The sequence below is a fragment of the Macaca fascicularis genome, chromosome 16 (assembly GCF_037993035.2).
Source record: "Macaca fascicularis isolate 582-1 chromosome 16, T2T-MFA8v1.1".
Lineage (NCBI taxonomy): Eukaryota > Metazoa > Chordata > Mammalia > Primates > Cercopithecidae > Macaca > Macaca fascicularis.
Window position 1 is genome coordinate 16,967,712 of NC_088390.1, and position 18,901 is coordinate 16,986,612.

The following is an 18,901-nucleotide window of genomic DNA, read 5'->3' on the forward strand; positions in this document are numbered from 1 at the left end:
GGCATTAGGTATTTGCTTTCTAATCTACGTACAATGAAAAGGAAAAAATGTCAGTTTCTGAAGCTCTCTCAAAACATCAACAGATGGTAGCCAGGCACAGTGGCTCACGCCTGTAATCCCAGCACTTTGGGAGGCCAGGGTGGGCAGATCACTTGAGGTCAGGAGTTAGAGATCAGCCTGGCTAATATGGCAAAACCCTGTCTCTACTAAAAGTACAAAAAAAAAAAAAAAAAATTAACCGGGCGTGGTGGCATGCGCCTGTAATCCCAGCTACTCGGGAGGCTGAGGCAAGAGACTGAGGCAGGAGAATTACTTGAACCTGGGAGACAGAGGTTGCAGTGAGCCGAGATCATGTGACAGCACTCCAGCCTGGGTGACAGAGCAAGACTCTGTCTCAAAAAAAAAAAAAAAATCAACAGATGGAAAGACATGCCCACGTTCTGCCCCTCGGTCCACTCTGGGGGCTTGGAAATGCTGCAGTAGGGAGCAGGCCCCAGGCTGGACCTGCCCTGTCCTCACGATGCGTGTGTGCAAAAGTGAACAATACATTATTTCAAAGATGCAAGGAAAAAAAGAACAAAACAACAGCAGAATCTTCTTTCCCACAATCTTCATGCACCTCCTGGTCCGGAGGAGTTCATGTTCTCATCTCTGAGCACAGGGATTGATTACGATGGCATTTATAGGACTGAGCACCCCCACACTCTGTGATCCAGCATGGAGTTATGATTTACATCACCACAGGAAGAGTACAGAGGCTTTAACAGAAAAAAAGGCAAATTTTCAAGTAAATGGGCAATGGATTTGGGGAAGGCATTAAAAATTTCTGCTATATCAGATATATGATCCAAATTACAAAGTGTTGCAAAGCAAAACACTTATGCTTAGTTTAAATAGGTTTCAAAAGATGTGTGCTAGGCAAAACCATCGTCCTCTGATTAAAGTTTTAATCAGATTAATGGATTTTTTTCCTGAGTTTTATTTATTTATTTATTTATTTTGAGATGGAGTCTTGCTCTGCTGCCCAGGCTGGAGTGCAGTGGCATGATCTCAGCTCACTGCAAGCTCCGCCTCCTGGGTTCATGCCATTCTCCTGCCTCAGCCTCCCGAGTAGCTGGGACTACAGGCGCCCGCCACCACGCCCGGCTAATTTTTTGCATTTTTAGTAGAGATGGGGTTTCACCATGTTAGCCAGGATGGTCTCGATCTCTTAACCTTGTGATCTACCCGCCTCGGCCTCCCAAAGTGCTGGGATTACAGGCATGAGCCACCTCGCCCGGCCTTCTGAGTTTTAAAAAGAGAAGTTTTCCAGTTCTCTGAAATTATCAAATAAATTAACCGTGAATAATCATTACCTTAATAAACAGAGTTATTTTCACTTTTTTTTTTTAAATGCAAACACAGAACCAACAACAATAGTGACAAAACCACAAAAGAAAAGGTCCACAACAAAAGCACTGATACAGAGCATAGAAGATCTAGAATCACACAAAGACGTGATGTAAGCCTGACTCACACATTGACTGTTGTGACAGTACAAAACTTACAATGATATGTATATATAACACTTATATGTATATATAATCCATTTTACCTGGTTTTGGGTCCCGTAAGAATAACAATTTATATTTGAGTAGCTCCACAATGAATTAATATGTAGAGAGATTTATTGATTCGTTTGTTTTATTGTTAAATTGATTTAATTATCACAAATGAACATACTATTTTTACCCTCTTAACCATTTTTAAGTACACAGTTCAGTATTTGGTATATTCACATTATTGTAAATCCAATTTCCACAACTTTTTCATCTTGCAAAAATGAAACTGTATACCCATTAAACAACTCTCAATTTCTCCTCCCCCACCCCCTAGTAACTTTCATTCTATTTTCTATTTCTAGGAGTTTGCCCACTCGAGATAATACATATAAATAAAATTATACAGTATTTGCTTTTTGTAAATGGCTTCTTTCACTTAGCATAATGTAGTCAAGTTTCATCCATGCTATAGCATACATCAGAATTCCTTCCATTTTGGGGATGAATAATATTTTACTGTGCGCCAAAACATGTATCACATTTTGCTTATACAGTCATTCACTGATGGACACTTAGGTTGCTTCTACTTTTTGGCTGTTGTGAACAATGCTGCTTCGAACATGGGTATAGAACTATTTGTTTTAGACCCTATTTTCAGTTTTACTTAGTATGTATCCAGAAGTGGAATTGCTGGATTATACAGTAATTCTGCTTTTAAGTTTTGAGGAACTGACATACTGTTTTGCATAGAATCTGCACCACTTTAAATCTCTTCCAACAGTGTACAGGGGTTTCAATTTCTCCACGTTCTAGATATTGGTTAATTTCTTTTTAAAAATATAGTAGCCATGGTTATTATTTATTTTAATCACCAGATTATCATCCTCAGTGTTTGAGTTTTAGAAGAATATCAATTCTATTTTTCTACTATTATCCTTTTATAAATATTTCATATAAATAGCTCATCAAATAATTAAGATAATTTATTGTTACTGTTTTTATTTCAATGCTTTATGGTAAAGGCCACTGAATACATAAATATGTAAAATATATAAATGATGTATTTTGCTTTGACTCCTTTGTGAATGGCTATAAATAAAAATTTTTCAATAACTTACTATGTGCCAATCGCTCCACAATGTTCAAAGTAGGCTTAATATTGCCATGTTAAACTTCTCTACTTGTGATTTCTATATCTAACCCAGTTGGCAACAAGACAGTTTTGTTTCTTCGTTATATGACTCTGGCTTTATGCAGACCATTCATTCACTTTCCATGCCACTTCCCTGAAATATCTGTGGTTCATTTTTTCAATTCAAGTAAACATGTTTTTTTTTTTTTTTTTTTTTCCAATACTCTGCTACATTCCTGATGTCATACAAACTATGCAAGGGATCAAAACATAACTCTGGTCCTTTTCAGGAGAAACTCATAATATTTCATCATAAATAACTTATGAAAACATGACCAAAATATGATAGACTATTCATTTGTCTTTTAATTAGGTTAATGCTTGTCTTTCTCAAATGTTTCACCTTCTTCTGTAATTTTATCGTATGGTTTTTTACCTTGTCTTTTGATTTCTAGATAATATTCATTCCTACAAGACCACATTTTAGTTTTGATTTCATTTCCTATACATTTGGCATTCCTATCTGGCAAGCTTCCTTTGTTATTTAGTGGTATACAAGTAATTGCTTATTTTTCATTTATATTTTACTGTCTGTGACATCTTTATAATTAACTGATAATTTCTGTCATGCATCAAAATAACTCATTGCTATAAATGTCCTATTTTTAAAGTTGTTCTCAGCTTCTCATTTTCCTTTTAATTCTTCATGTATTCCATTTTCTGATTCTATTTTTCGGACTTCAAAAATACCTTTACATATTCTCTGGATTACTTTAGTGTCACAATTATTCTTTAAATTTTATATAAGCTTTACATACATTTAGTATTTTATGGAGAATGATACTGTATTTGAAGCTTGAGTATAAGTACAAAATATCTTTTTTTATCCGAAGACATTTAATAAAAAGAAATAATGCAGTTAGAGCAGATTACTAGATGAAATGAATGGCAGATGAGGAATTGCTATAAGCACTATATTCACTCAGGTCACTTTAAAACCACCATAAGCATTGTGCTGAGTGCAGTGGCTCATGCCTGTAATGCCAGCACTTTGGGAGGCTGAGGCGGGTGGATCATCTGAAGTCAGGAGTTCGAGAGTGGCCTGGATAACCTGGTGAAACCCCTTCTCTACTAAACAAAACATTAGCCAGGCGTGGTGGCACATGCCTGTAATTCCAGCTACTCAGGAGGCTGAGGCAGAAGAATTGCCTGAATCTAGGAGGCGGAGGTTGCAGTGAGCCGAGATGGTGACACTATACTCTAGCCTGGGCAGCAAGAGTGAAACTCTGTCTAAAAAAAAAAAAAAATCATTGCAGTGAATTATGTGCTCTACAATTTTCTTCATTCTCAACAATAAATGGAGATAGGTGATTATAAGAACACAATTCAATATTGCTTGTAAACATTGCAGTAATTTCACTGGAAAAATGTTTATAACATAGAATATGAGCTTAATAAGAAACTTGGCCGGGCGCGGTGGCTCAAGCCTGTAATCCCAGCACTTTGGGAGGCCGAGACGGGCGGATCACGAGGTCAGTAGATCGAGACTAGCCTGGCTAACACGGTGAAACCCCGTCTCTACTGAAAAAATACAAAAAGCTAGCCAGGCGAGGTGGCGGGCGCCTGTAGTCCCAGCTACTGGGGAGGCTGAGGCAGGAGTATGGCGTAGACCCGGGAGGCGGAGCTTGCAAGTGAGCTGAGATCCGGCCACTGCACTCCAGCCTGGGCGACAGAGCGAGACTCCGTCTCAAAAAAAAAAAAAAAAAGAAACTTGTTTGCTCTGTTCAATACTGAATACTCAATTCCAGTCACTGGGCCTGGTATGTGAAAGGAGTTTCTTGGTTTAAAAAATTTACTTAAGCTGTCAATGAGTGAAGGAAAAATAAGACAAATTATATGTTATACTACATACAATACCAATAGAAATTGTGGAACAGATTTTTCTTTTTAAATGCCGATTTTACTTATAATCTATACATAAAAGGAAAATGGAATTATGTTTTTATTAACTACAAGCAGCTGTTGGCCGGGCGCAGTGGCTCACACCTGTAATCCCAGCACTTTAGGAAGCTAAGGCGGGCAGATCACAAGGTCAGGAGATCGAGACCACCCTGGCTAACACGGTGAAACCCCGTCTCTGCCAAAAAATACAAAAAAAAATTAGCGGGGCGTGGTGGCAGGCTCCTGTAGTCCCAGCTACTCCGGAGGCTGAGGCAAGAGAATGGCATGAACCCGGGAGGCGGAGCTTGCAGTGAGCTGAGATTGTGCCACTGCACTCCAGCCTGGGGAGAGCAAGACTCCGTCTCAAAAAAAAAAAAGAAAACTTAGATATATGATAAAAAATTTGTTGTGTAGCAAGACAAACGATAATCTGTACAAAGAATTAAAAACCTAAATATGTCAGTGGATCATAAGTATCAAGTAACAACAAATGAATGGATTTTTATAGGGCTCATGACCTCTGCTTATTACCTTTAAATACTGCAAAAGAAAAAATAATTCTTTTGGTAGGTTAATATTTAGATTTTATTGATCATATCACTTGTGCCATAGGTCTCCAAAAATGTTCTGCGCTGCATGTACGTTCTGCATATGAATCTTGGAAGAATACTCATTTACTGTCAATAGTAGTTACTTTAAAAAGTAAAATGACATTTTATGCAGAATTTTCTTCTTTTCCCTTAGCCTGCTGTGTTAGTTTCCTAAGGCCAGGAACAGAACAAATGACCATAAACCGTGGGACTTAAGACGATAGAAATTTATTTTTTCACAGTTCACAAGGCCAGAAATTCAAACGGGAGGTGTGAGTATGATTGATTTCTTTGGGAGGCTTTCAGGTAAAATCTCCTTCTTAGCTTCTGGTGGTTTCCAGCTCTCCTTGGCATTCCGTGGCCGTAGGCAGTGTAACTCCAGACTCTGCCTCCCTTGTCTCATGGCCATCTTCACTGTAGGTCTCTGTATGTTCCCACCACCTTCCTGTAAGGACACAGCCATTGGCTTTACAGGCCACCCTAATGCATTGTGACCTCATCTTCACCAAGTGTTATCTGCAGAGACACTTTTTCCAAATAGCTCAACATTCTTGAGTTCCAGGTGGATATGACTTTCTGTGGGACACTATCCAACATGGGAGATATGCATGTATTTTTTAGAAAATAATGAGTTCTGCCTCTGCTATAAAGTCCCTTTTCATTAGTGTTATTATAAAGTAACATGGAGAGTTGACAGAGCTCTAAGTAGTTCTGAATGGCCACAGCGTGGGAAACAAATGGGGGAGTGGGAAGAAATAAGATTTGATAAACAGTTCAGGGCAGAATGATAGAAGGGCATGTACATCATACTAAAAAAAAAAAAAAGTGGTTGCTGTTTTGTGGCAAGGAAAAACAATAAAAATTGAGAAATATTTATTAGGTGTCTATTTTGTCAATAATGTACAAAAACATTTTGGGGATAATGAGCTGAAAAAGGCATATGGCTTCATATATATCACAGTGCAACAAGAAACCAATTCCTGGGACAGAAACAATTGGTAAAGGAGCACATTTGGTCACGCCTATAATCCCAGCACTTTGGGAGGCCGAGGCAGGCGAATCACGAGGTCAGGAGATCGAGACCATCCTGGCTAACACAGTGAAACCCCGTCTCTACTAAAAAAATATAAATTAGCCAGGCGTGGTGGCAGGCTCCTTTAGTCCCAGCTACTCGGGGAGGCTGAAGCAGGAGAATGGCATGAACCTGGGAGGTGGAGCTTGCAGTGAGCCTACTGAACTCCAGCCTGGGCGACAGAGGGAGACTCCCTCTCAAAACAAAAACAAAAAACAGGAGTACATTTGGGTTTGTCAAGTTTGAAGTTGAAAAAAATTAAGTAGAAAACAGGTCTAGCCAAGCTGAAATGTTACTAGTGTAAACAAAATAATGGGATGAAAATCTCCTGATAGCTCAATGGGAAAGCATGAAGAGATGACAGGAAATAGGATTCAGAGCTTTGCAACATTAAGTGTTAGCGTTAGGAATGGTCTTAGAAGAAAAACATTGGAAAATAAAAAGAAGGTCGTTGGAGTTACAACTTGGTGTTAAAAAGGAGATGGAGGAAGAAAAAATATACCAACTAGAAGAGCAAAAGTTGTAAATACGTAACTTATGAGAACATTTTAACTTTAACTGAGGAATGTTCAGTGAAACAATAGAGCTCTCCCCACATCTTCTCCCTGTCTCGGTGGTCTTCTTTCCCACTATCTTCTTCCCCTCGCCCTCTCCCCATTGTAGTTTTTTTTTTTTTTTTTTCTGAGATGGAGTCTCCTCTGTCATCCAGGCTGGAGTGCAATGGTGCAGTCTCAGCTCACTGCAACCTCCGCCTCCCGGGTTCAAGCGATTCTCCTGCCTCAACCTCTGGAGTAGCTGGGACTACAGGTGCATGCCCTCATGCCTGGCTAATTTTTGTATTTTTAGTAGAGACGGGGTTTCAACATGTTGGCCAGGCAGGTCTCGAACTCTTGACCTTGTGATCTGCCCGCCTCAGCCTCCCAAAGTGCTGGGATTACAGGCGTGAGCCACCGCGCCCGGCCTTGTCCTCACCGTCTTCTTTCCCACCCTTTCTCCCTCTTCTCACCGTTTTCTTCCACTGTCTTCTCTACCACCCTGTCTTCTCCCTGCACTTTCTCCCCACTGTCTTCTTTCCCCTCCTCCCCGCTCCCACTTTCCAAGGTCTTTCCCACCCTCTCCGTCCCCTCCTCCCCCTCTCCCCGCAGTCTTCTGGGCCCCACTGTCTTCCGCCCGCAGCCAACACTGTTCAGTTCTGAGGTAGCGGCGGGGGCGGCGGCAGCCGCGGTGGCACAGGCAGCGACTCTCCGGGGTCTCCAGCAGGGTGCTGGGGCGGAACTCAGGGGCCCAGCTCACGGGTCTACCTGGGCGCAGAGGCACACCGGGCCCAGGAACACAGGCGCGCGCATGCGTGGAGGGTTTCTAAGTGAACGGCAACGGGAGAGCGCGGGGAAGGGAGTGGGCGAGAAGACGAACGGGGGAGAAAACGGTGGGGAGAGGAAGAGGGGAGAAGAGGGTGCGGGGAGAGAAAAGCGCGGCAGGAAGTCGCTGCTGAGAGAAAGTGGGGAGACGGAAACGGGAAGAAAATGGTGGGGAGGGGAAGAAAACGGCGGAGAGTAAGGCTGGGAAAGAAGACGATGGCGAGAGGGAGAGAAGAGAGTGGGAAGAAGATTGTGACAGACGTTGCTGCGACATGGTGGGAGGACACGGGAAGAAAACGGTGTGGGGGAAGAAAACGGGTGGGTAGAAAACGGTTGTGGGAAAGGCGCGGGGAGAAGACGGGGAAGGGAGAAGACGGCGTGGGGAGAAGACAGTGGGGAGAGGAAGAGAGAAGATGGGGCGGGAGAGAAAAGCGCGGCAGGAAGACGCTGCTGCGAGAAGGTGGGGAGATGGAGGCGGAAGACGACGGTGGAGATTAAGAGGCTGGGAAAGAAGACGCTGGGGAGAGGAGAAGAGGGTGGGAAGAGACTGCGGCAGACAGACGCGGCTGCGAAGAGGTGGGAAAACATGGGAAGAAAACGGTGCGGGGTGAGGAAGAAAACGGTTGCAGTAATAGGCCGGGAGAAGACGGTGAGGAGGGGGAGGGGGAGGGGAGAAGAGGGAGCGGCGGGAAGACGCTGCTGCGGGAATAGGCGGGAAGGTGGAGAGGGGAAGCGAGCGGGTGGAGAGGAGGGTGGGGGAGGCCGTGGGGAGAGGGAGACGGGGAGGAAAAGCTGCCGCCACAGGAACCGGTGCTGCGAGGAGGCGGCGAGACTGAGGGGAAGAAAACGGTGGGGAAGAGAAAAAAAACTGCAGGGGAGAAGAAGGTGCGGGAAGAAGACGGTGGGGAGAGGGCAGTAGAGGATGCGGAAAGACCGCGGTGGGGAAAAAGGAGGAGAGAAGACGTTGAGGAGAGGGAGAGGGGAGAAAAAGGTGGCAAGAAGACGTTGGGGAAGGGAGGGGTGGGAAAGGAGAAGGGTCGGGAAGGAGAGGGGAGGGAAAGGGCAGAAGGTGGGGAAGAAGACGGTTGGAAAGGGGAGAGGGACAGGGGAAGAAAAGGGTGGGGAGGGAGAAGGGAAGAGGACAGGCTGGGGGGAAGAAGAAGGGAGGGGAAAGTGGCGAAGACGACGTTGGGGAAAGAGACGGAGAGGGGAAAAAGATCGGTGGGAGAAGAGGATGAAGCACGGAACGAGGTGGGGAGAGGGGAAGAAAAAGGCAGAAAGACGGGCTGAGAGAGAAGACAGTGCTGGGAGAAGAGGGGAGGGAGAAGGGAAGCGGGGAAAGACGGTGGGAGAAGGTGGTGGGGGAGGAGAAGGCAGTGTGGGAGAAGAGTTTGGGGGAAAAAGAAACAATAGTGATACTAACGTTTAAACGTCGTCGTCTTGGAGCTAAAGAATGAAGTGTTGCTTTAGAGTCCCGGCCTAACTTTGTTCAATAAATTCCCACTTCCAAGTATTTTGCGATTGCAGTGTGGGTCATTTTTAGTACTTAGATCCAGAGCAGTCTCTGATTGTTAGTGACGGTGCTATCAAATTGCATGCTGTTCACCAGCTATAAACGAAAAGATCACATTTCCTTGAAGCGCACTTTAATATGTAATTCAAAGACTTTTCCAAGGGGCTCGTTGGGGAAAAAAATAGAGGTGTGTACCTTTGGCATTGAACATGGAGTCTCTGATTTTAGATTGCATTTGTTTCCCCAAATCTTTAAGAATGTGGCAGAAACATGATTGTGAATAAGGCATTCATTTTGTAGGGCAGTGCATGTTATTTTAACAAAGATGGGGTAAACTGATAAGCCTGTAAGAAAATGTAATTAATTCAATTAATTCATTCATACAAATTTAGGTTTCCTTAATATAAAAAACCCAAAAACAAATTGCCTTAGTCAAAACATAACTTCATGCTTAGAGTCAAGAGAATTTGTAAATGCAATCCTGTAATGTTGCGTTATGCCTATATAAAATACATATTAAACCTAAATGGTGCTTTTTTATTTGTCATTACAGAACTTCATAGAAGTTTGTGTGTATTAACACAGGTGAACTTGACATAAACTAATTGGTTAGTGATAACTATTACTGCTTGTAAAATAAGCAGTTAAATGTAAAGGTATAAATACATTTTATATTACCCTACATTTTTAAAAAATATTTTCTTCTTTTGTATTCTAGTTTAAAATCCTGGAATACTGATCTTATTTCCCCATGAAAAGGCTTTAGCTAACTATATTGTATTTCCAAGCAAATGTCTGTACCAGAACATCAAGTGCAGAAATTAAGCAAAATCTGTATTTTAGGACAGTTGCAGTGACTCGCACCCGTAATACCAGCACTTTGGGAGGCCAAGGTGGGTGGATGGCTTGAACTCAGGAATCCCAGACAGCATGGGCAACATGGTGAAACCCTGCCTGTAGAAAAATAAACAAAAAATTAGCCGGGCGTGGTGGTGCACGTCTTGTATTTTATTCGATCAAATTGAAGGCTTCATTTTTACTTGGAAAACAAAATGATTTAATGTACTCATACAGAAAATAACCTTATGCCCAAAAGGGGTTCACTTACAGCACACGTTCATTCATACTGTCAGACAGTGGGTTAAATGTATCTGAGCACCGCCTATGAGTCAGGAACACAAGTGAGTATCCGCATTGAATATTACCCAAGCTTTTCCCATCTGTAATATAGAGTAGCATAGATAATTTCATGGACTTCATCTCTTTAATTTGTTGTGGAACACTAACATGACCACCTCGTATATAACTATCAATGCTGCTCTTAAACAGATGTTATCATCTGGATATTTACTAGATTTAAATGACTTACTGCAGATATGTCATCCATATCTAATGTGTACTATACTAACTAATAAATTGAATTACTAAGTCTTACATGGTTTTGGTTTTAAATAAGCTCTTGGAAATCAGGCAGTTTGTGTTTTGTTTCATCTTATTGTACTATGAAGTAAAGTGGATAAAGATTCTGGAAGCACAACTGCACCACCACCCAATGAAAAGGTCCATCCTTAGTTCCCACCTTGCAAGCTTTGGATATTTAACACACCATCAGGCATAGGCAACCTTTGCAACATTAAAACAGGAGGTTGCGGCCGAGACGGGCGGATCACGAGGTCAGGAGATCGAGACCATCCTGGCTAACCCCGTGAAACCCCGTCTCTACTAAAAAATACAAAAAACTAGCCGGGCGAGGTGGCGGGCGCCTGCAGTCCCAGCTACTCGGGAGGCTGAGGCAGGAGAATGGCGTAAACCCGGGAGGCGGAGCTTGCAGTGAGCTGAGATCCGGCCACTGCACTCCAGCCTGGGTGACAGAGCGAGACTCCGTCTCAAAAAAAAAAAAAAAAAAAAAACAGGAGGTTGCAATTTGAGTCATTCTCAGTCACTGACAGTCTATGTGCAAATCTAACAGCATGGCCACCTGTATATACATAGGACAGTGTTCGGATTGGCTTTTTACAACAAATTATATCCTTTAGCCAAAAAAAAAAAAAAGAACACGCATGGTAATAACTGCAAGTCACCGTGCTTTCTTAAGGAGAGTATCTGAAAAAGATACATGAAAACAAACTACATTTGTCTTTTTAAAAGCATTCTATGTTATTGTGGAAGCAGCATCAAAGAAAAAAATGGTTAGAAAAAATCTGAATCAGCATGAAATAAAATATTTTGAGGGTTATTGAACACTGTTCGTTTCATGAAAATAGGACCAAGTTATTTAGCACAGGTATTTCTGTAATTGTGATACGTTAGCAAAATTAGCTGTGTTCTGCGATGCTCAAACTTGCTCTGTGTGTGAAATGGCCTACCATGAATACAAGGAAATTTGTTGTGAAACATGTACTGTAGAATTAAGTTCAAAATCTATCTCTGCTTAAATCACTTAATTTTGTTAAATAAAACTTGGTTTCCAACATCTTTTTTTGTTTCTCCAGAAAAGCACAATCTGCTCAATTCTTAACCAAGTGGAAGAGAGAAAATATTCAAGAAATACAAAGCAATTGTGCACGTCACACTATAGTTGAAAAGTGTTCTGATACTGAAGCTATGTCCAGTATTTTAAGCTGCTTTTATGCAGAGTGATCACTTGTACATTAATCTCAGAAGATTCTAGATGGAAATTCAAAGGGGCCCAGCCAATTAAATGTGCCTCTCTGAGAGAATCCCAGTGCTACTCACTTTCCCGTTTTCTGATCATTGATCAGATGGTTACAGATGCATGAAAGATACATGACTTTTAAAAACAAGATGTTGTTTAAAACATCAGTGTTCAGTGCTTGCATTTGCAAAGAACATAAATATTAGATGATACTGAGAACATTGCTTAATAATCAAAGGTGAAATGTTCTGATTCTGAAATAAATGGAGAGGGTTAGCATGAAATTATTATTATTATTATTATTATTTTGAGACAAGAGTCTCTGTTGCCCAGGCTGGAGTGCAGTGGCACGATCTCGGCTCACTGCAAACTCCGCCTTCTGGGTTCATGCCATTCTCCTGCCTCAGCCTCCAGACTTGCTGGGACTACAGGCGCCCGCCACCGCACCCGGCTTATTTTTTTTATTTTTAGTAGAGACAGGGTTTCACCGTGGTCTCGATCTCCTGACCTTGTGATCTGCCCACCTCGGCCTCCCAAAGTGCTGGGATTATAGATGTGAGCCTCCGTGCCTGGCCAAAATTACTATTTTACTTACATTTGTTACCAAATCACTGAATTCAAAAGTAGAATTGCTGAAGTCACTGGAGTTTGATACTTCAGGATTGATGGTTTTGGTTGAATTATTTAAAAAATCAAAACTATAACTATATGGTATAAACAAACATGTTTATTTGTTTCAATATAAGTTAAATATATGTCCATACAGTATTCTTAGGTCAAATAGTCAATTGAATGGTTAACAATACTACTTCCCAGTCAATTGCTTTGTCATTGTTAAGATAAATCTTCAAAGAGTTTGAATGTACTTTAAAATATTTGACTTGTAACTTACATAAGTATGAATTTGATAGCTATAATTTGATTTGTTGTAAACAAATCTGAATGATTATAGAAAATTATTTCAATATGTCAAATTAGTTCCATGGCACCTGCGGTTATGTAACTGTTAGTACCTGTGGGGAGGGGTCCTTTTCTTCTTAATTCTCAAGCCCATAAGCAATCATTGACAATACTCAATTCTGATTCCTTTTCTTGGGGCCACATAAAATTTAATCCCTGTCACTATTTCTAGAAAAATCTAGAAAAACTTCCTATCCTGAGAGAGAGTCTTTTGCCAGACAATATAATACTTTTTCAGGGATGCAACTGCTTGGATAGATATTTTCAGTTTGGAGTTGTAAAATCATGTTCTATCATCTTAACTATTCCATATACCAGTAGTTTTTTGGGACTGTGACATAACAATTTATTTTTCATTTTATTCACTTGGAAAAAAATAAAGTAGTAACTATGCTGTTGACTTAGGAATCAGAGGTATTTGCTGTTTGATACAGAGTGGGAACACTGCAATTACTTCAAGAAAATGATGACATTCTTCTAGACTGAAAAATGCATGTGTCCTTGACCAAATAACAACTCTTTCTTGTACAGATCGCCCGGACACTCAGAAACTGCCCATTCAGAACATGGCACATCATAGAGATGAATTTTTAACAATTTTATTTGCCCATGTTTTCTGATTGTTCTATTTCACTGTGAACTCTCAGTACCAATGATTAATAACATAATTTGGAGGCTGGGGTTTACAACTGATTGATGACACCGGTTACAGATTTCTTTATTCCTTCTCTACTCCATTCTATGCTGCGACAAAAAATAAGACATTTATAAATAGAAACATTTTATTTGCAGTATAGCATACATTCAAATTAGGTGCTTGCATAGACATTTTGACAAATACTGCCATTTTTCTTTTAACACATAGGTCCTTAGTAAGCACTGCTTTGTAACACCAGTTTAAAATAGTTCTTCTTTTCATCTAACCATTTACAACATAAAAGTTTCAAGAATGGCACAAAGAAAAAATTATTTGTCAAAACAATATTATCAGACATAATTAAGAACATTTTTGTAAGATAACTTTGTGAGGTCAACAACAAAACAGATCACAAGTGAAAGAAAATTTCAAATATCGTCTTTTATGATGAATAAATGTCAGACTTAGGCTTCTGATAAAGACAGACTAGGTACCCTAGAATAATTTAAATTAGTTTTTGTATGTAAAATAACATTTTAAAACAAATCAGGTCCAGGCACGGTGGCTCACGTCTATAGTTCCAGCACTTTGGGAGGCCGAGGCGGGTGGATCACTGAGGTCAGGAGGTCGAGACCAGCCTGGCTAATATGACGAAACCCCGTCTCTACTAAAAATACAAAAATTAGTAGTGGCATGCTCCTGCAGTCACAGCTACTCAGGAAGCTGAGGCAGGAGAATCCCTTGATTCTCGGAGGCGGAGGTTGCAGTGAGCCGAGATTGTGCCACTGCACTCCAGCCTGGGTGACAGCAAGACTCCATCACAAAAAAATAAATAAACAAATAAATAAATAAATAAATAAATATCGGAGGTAATAATTTAATTTTTTTAAACACTAAATTAATGCACAGCCGAGAATTGTCAGGCTGAGATTTGGAGAGAAACAGCATCTAGAGAAATAAAAGCTGTTTTGCCCTGGAGCCATTTGTTACTTCAGATGGGATATCTACCAGATTGTGTTAAACCTCTGCTAGTCTTGCAGAGGCCCTGGGTTTGGTCATGGATATTAAAGGCTGCTGGTGCATTAAAGCAGTGAGAAGGAACTAGAATTCACCCAGTCACCACAGCAGGCTGGCTGCTCTCCACCTGAGTGCCCCAAAAAGGTTCCAACTCCAAATTTTTATGAAAGTAATTCAGGACTTGACTGTCCTTATCCTTCTGGCATGAGCCAATAGCAATCATTTGAGAAAGAAAACATTATCTGGGCCTCTAAAGACAGCCAAAACCAGTTGTTCACCCACTATATTTTGTACATTTGCTCAAAGATATGAGGGTCAATGAAGAAAAAAGACACTGTGAGAAGGAATAAACAGATGCCAAGGGAAAAAAAAATGTGTCAAAGCAACTAGAATTACTATATTCAAAGACATGAGGTCAAGCTTGGAAATTTCAAGAAGAAAGTGGAAACTATAAAAGTGACAGATTAGGGTAAGAAAACAAAAAAATTCTAAGACTAAAAAATGTGAGGAAGAAAAAAAGGTGACTCTCAATAGATGAGTTTAACAGCAAATGAGACAGGTGAGTAAAGAAGCAGTGGATTATAATTGATATCGTAAGAAACTAACCAGAAAAATATGCATGTTTATACATACATTCATAAAGATATGGATACAAGAGTTTAAGAGTCACTGAGGATAGTTAATAATCTAATATACACTGAAGAAAAGAAAGGAAAATAAGAATGGGACAGAAAAATATTTAAAGACCCAATTGCTGAGAATTTTCTAAAGTTAATGAAATGTAATAACCTGCAATTTCAGAAAGACAAACTCCTGGTAATGAAGCTGCAGAAAACCAAGAAACAAGTAGAAATTAGTAGAGCTTCACTGTGATGTAAGATACTAATCGCTAGTCAAAAAATTCCCTACACAACAAAAGTATCTTTTAAAAACAAAGATAACATTAAAACATGTTCAGATGCGTAAAAACTGACATAATTTTTTTTTTTATCAGCAGATAGACCCTAAATGAAATTCTAAAGCGTGTTTATTGAGAAAGAAGAAAAAGCGAAATGATCACAATAAATGTTTTCAAGGGTTCAGGGATGAATGGAGAGCAGCAGAAGTGGCAGATATCTTGACAATACACAAATGGACTAAAACAGCAACGCCTTGGGGATATTAAATACACAGCACAGACCCAATTCACACACAAGTACAAGTACATGTGAGAAGGGATAACAGGGCTGGGCACGGTGACTCATGCCTGCAATCCCAGCACTTTGGGAGGCCGAGGTGGGCAGATCATGAGGTCAGGAATTCAACACCAGCCTGGCCAACATAGTGAAAGCCCGTCTCTACTAAAAATACAAAAATTAGTTGGGCATGGTGGTGGGTGCCTCTAGTCCCAGCTGCTTGGGAGGCTGAGGCAGGAGAATCACTTGAACCCAGGAGGCAGAGGTTGCAGTGAGCCAAGATCAAGCCACTTGCACTCCAGCCTGGGTGACACAGTAAGACTGTTTAAAAAAAAAAAAAAAAGGCCGGGCGCGGTGGCTCAAGCCTGTAATCCCAGCACTTTGGGAGGCCGAGACGGGCGGATCACGAGGTCAGGAGATCGAGACCATCCTGGCTAACACAGTGAAACCCCGTCTCTACTAAAAATACAAAAACTTAGCCAGGCGAGGTGGCAGGCGCCTGTAGTCCCAGCTACTCGGGAGGCTGAGGCAGGAGAATGGCGTGAACCCGGGAGGCGGAGCTTGCAGTGAGCTGAGATCCGGCCACTGCACTCCAGCCTGGGTGACAGAGCGAGGCTCCGTCTCAAAAAAAAAAAAAAAAAAAAGAAGGGATAAGGTCCTTCCTTGCATTTTCCAGAATAATGGTAAAAGTATTAATAACTATTAAATTTTGATAAGTCAACAAATATATTGTAATTTCTAGTAAATTTCTAACAAGAGAGTAAGAGTGTATAAATTCCAAACCAAAGGGAATAAAATGAATGTTTAAGAAAATCTACATTCGTCAAAAGAAGGCAAGAAATACCGAGAAAAGGGAATAAAAAGCAGGCAAGACAAAAAACACCTGAGAAAGTGGTAGGAGATTGCACAGCGACTACTATTGAGGGTAAATTGTGATTGGGGCGAAATGGCAGATGGGAAATTCTAGACTGTTTAGGAAACTTGATCTGGGTATTGAATTTATAGATGTTTATTTCATGATTATTTTGATCTGGGTATTAAATTTATAGATGATTGTTTCATTTAAGCAGTATATTCATATTTTTTGCACATGATTACAGTCTAAAATTTAAATTAAGAATGAAGGTTCACCTTGCTGACTTGGAGGAGTCCATGTTTTTTGTTCTCATTTCCAAGGCATTATGTCATTTCACAAGTTAGGGAAAGCTTAGCGGATGGACGCGGTGGAAACAGAAAGATGTTAGGAAATGCATGTGCTCCGATAATAGGGAAGGACTGAAATTCATGGAAGCCAAATAACATGAGTAGCACAAGGTGGAATACTATACCTCCTAGCAGAAAAAAGAAAATTCTTATTTACATTAAAACAACTAAACATTTCCTTTAAGAACTTAAACCTATAGTTCCCAAGGGACAAATATTGTGTTTCTATCATTTCTTTCTTTACATTTTTGGATAAATGTGATCCTTGGTAGCCCTTGACGATATAAACAAAATTTGAAAGAGTTGTTAAACGTACATCTCTGCATGATATTTCCAAATTCAGAGGTTAAGGGAAAAAAATACGATCGATAATGTAGGTAAGGTTCTTCTAGTCAAACATGGCACAAATTTTAAAAGAGAGATAAATACACAGTTTTATTAATTTAGTAATGGTCTCTGTATTGAGTTTATGGTTAGTTTTCAATTTTTTGTCAACTTGAATCTGTACAGCAAGTATGTAGTCTTGAAAATGGAATAAAAATTACAGTACAAAAGAATAAAGACAAGTTTTCAAAATTTTTGGCATCAGGAATTCTTTAAAATCTTAAAAATTATTGGGGGCCACAAAGTAATTTGATTTATCTGCATTATATGTTTAGGTATTTACCATATTAAAATTGAGTGATACCTTGAAAGAAGTGTATGAGTTGATTCAAAGCAATGATGACAAACTCATTATGTGTTAACATAAGTAACACATTTGCATAAAAAATTGAACAAAATAGAAATTAATGTGAAGAGTGATATTAGTTTTATTAAGCTCCTTAATATCTGATTTAATAGATTATAGCTGGATTATCATATTTAACTCCATATTTAATCTGTTAAAATATGTTATTGAGTTTAAACAAGTGTATGAAAAAAGTCTGGTCTCACAGAGAAAAATAGTTGGAAAGGGAGAAGTATTTTAATAACCTTTTCAGGTAATGGGGGACAATCTTCTTTTGATACTACACTGAAAATTTTAAAAGGGTAGTTTCTTAAAAATTAGCTGTAATGTGGAATCTGGAAACTTAAATATGAAAACTCCTAAAACTCTTAAGATTTTAAAAAGATTAATTTTACTCTAAAATCTGTTGTTCCATCTTATAATTTTTACCCATGCCCAATTTTATAATATCATCCATTAGACATTGTTTCACGGAGTTAAGCAGATCTTTTAAATGTTGACACATTTCATTATACAATGTCAAATAAATAACAGCTTTGTTAAATCATGGCCACCCTAACCAGAAAGATCTTTAGGTGTTTTGACAGCAGTCTGGCTCAAGTAGTGGAAAAAATTTTTTGAAAATTTTTTAATTCAGATTTTAAATTTTATCACTGACATATAGGATATTGTCAGTTTTTTTCTGAAGTGAGAAGCTCACCGGTTTTCACTTTTATTCAGTCTTTACCATCCAGTAAATGTCACTTCTATTCTTCAATAAGAAATCTGGAATCCTCTGGAACTACTTTCTATCTTTCATACGCCAAACCAATTTATCAGTAGATAGTGTTGTTGATTCTTTTAAAACATATTGTGAATCCTGCCGGGCGCGGTGGCTCACACCTGTAATCCCAGTACTTTGTGGGGCTGAGGCGGGCGGATCACGAAGTCAGGAGATCGAGACCATCCTGGCTAACACAGTGAAACCCCATCTCTACTAAAAATAACAAAAAAATTAGCCGGGCGCGGTGGTGGGCGCCTGTAGTGGCAGCTACTGGGGAGGCTGAGGCAGCAGAATGGCGTGAACCCGGGAGGAGGAGCTTGCAGTGAACCGAGATTGCGCCACTGCTCTCCAGCCTGAGCAACAGAGGAAACTCCATCTCAAAACAACAAACAAACAAACAAAAACATTGTGAATCCAGGCATCTCTTACCGGTCTACTTCTGCCACCCCTACCCATCTGTCATCTCAGGTCTCGATTAGTAGCCTGTCCTTCTACATGCTTTTTATTCCTTCTATTGTTCCTTTTGTCTCTCCATGAAGCCACCTAGCTGATTTTTGAAAAATATCATTTAAAATGTCACCCTTTGGCTCTTTGGCTCAAATTCTGTGAACTA

The 18,901-nt window shown here is 40.1% G+C and overlaps 1 long non-coding RNA gene and 1 pseudogene across 1 annotated transcript; both read right to left on the reverse strand.

Moving 5' to 3' along the window:
• Positions 1 to 5,419: 5,419 nt before the first annotated feature.
• Positions 5,420 to 9,210, reverse strand: LOC135967958 (uncharacterized). The gene is made up of 2 exons (XR_010582306.2): positions 9,058 to 9,210; positions 5,420 to 5,649 (listed from the first exon to the last, which is right to left on the reverse strand). It is a non-coding gene; the product is annotated as an uncharacterized lncRNA (long non-coding RNA).
• Positions 5,656 to 9,051, reverse strand: LOC135967957 (uncharacterized; annotated as a pseudogene).
• Positions 9,211 to 18,901: the final 9,691 nt, after the last annotated feature.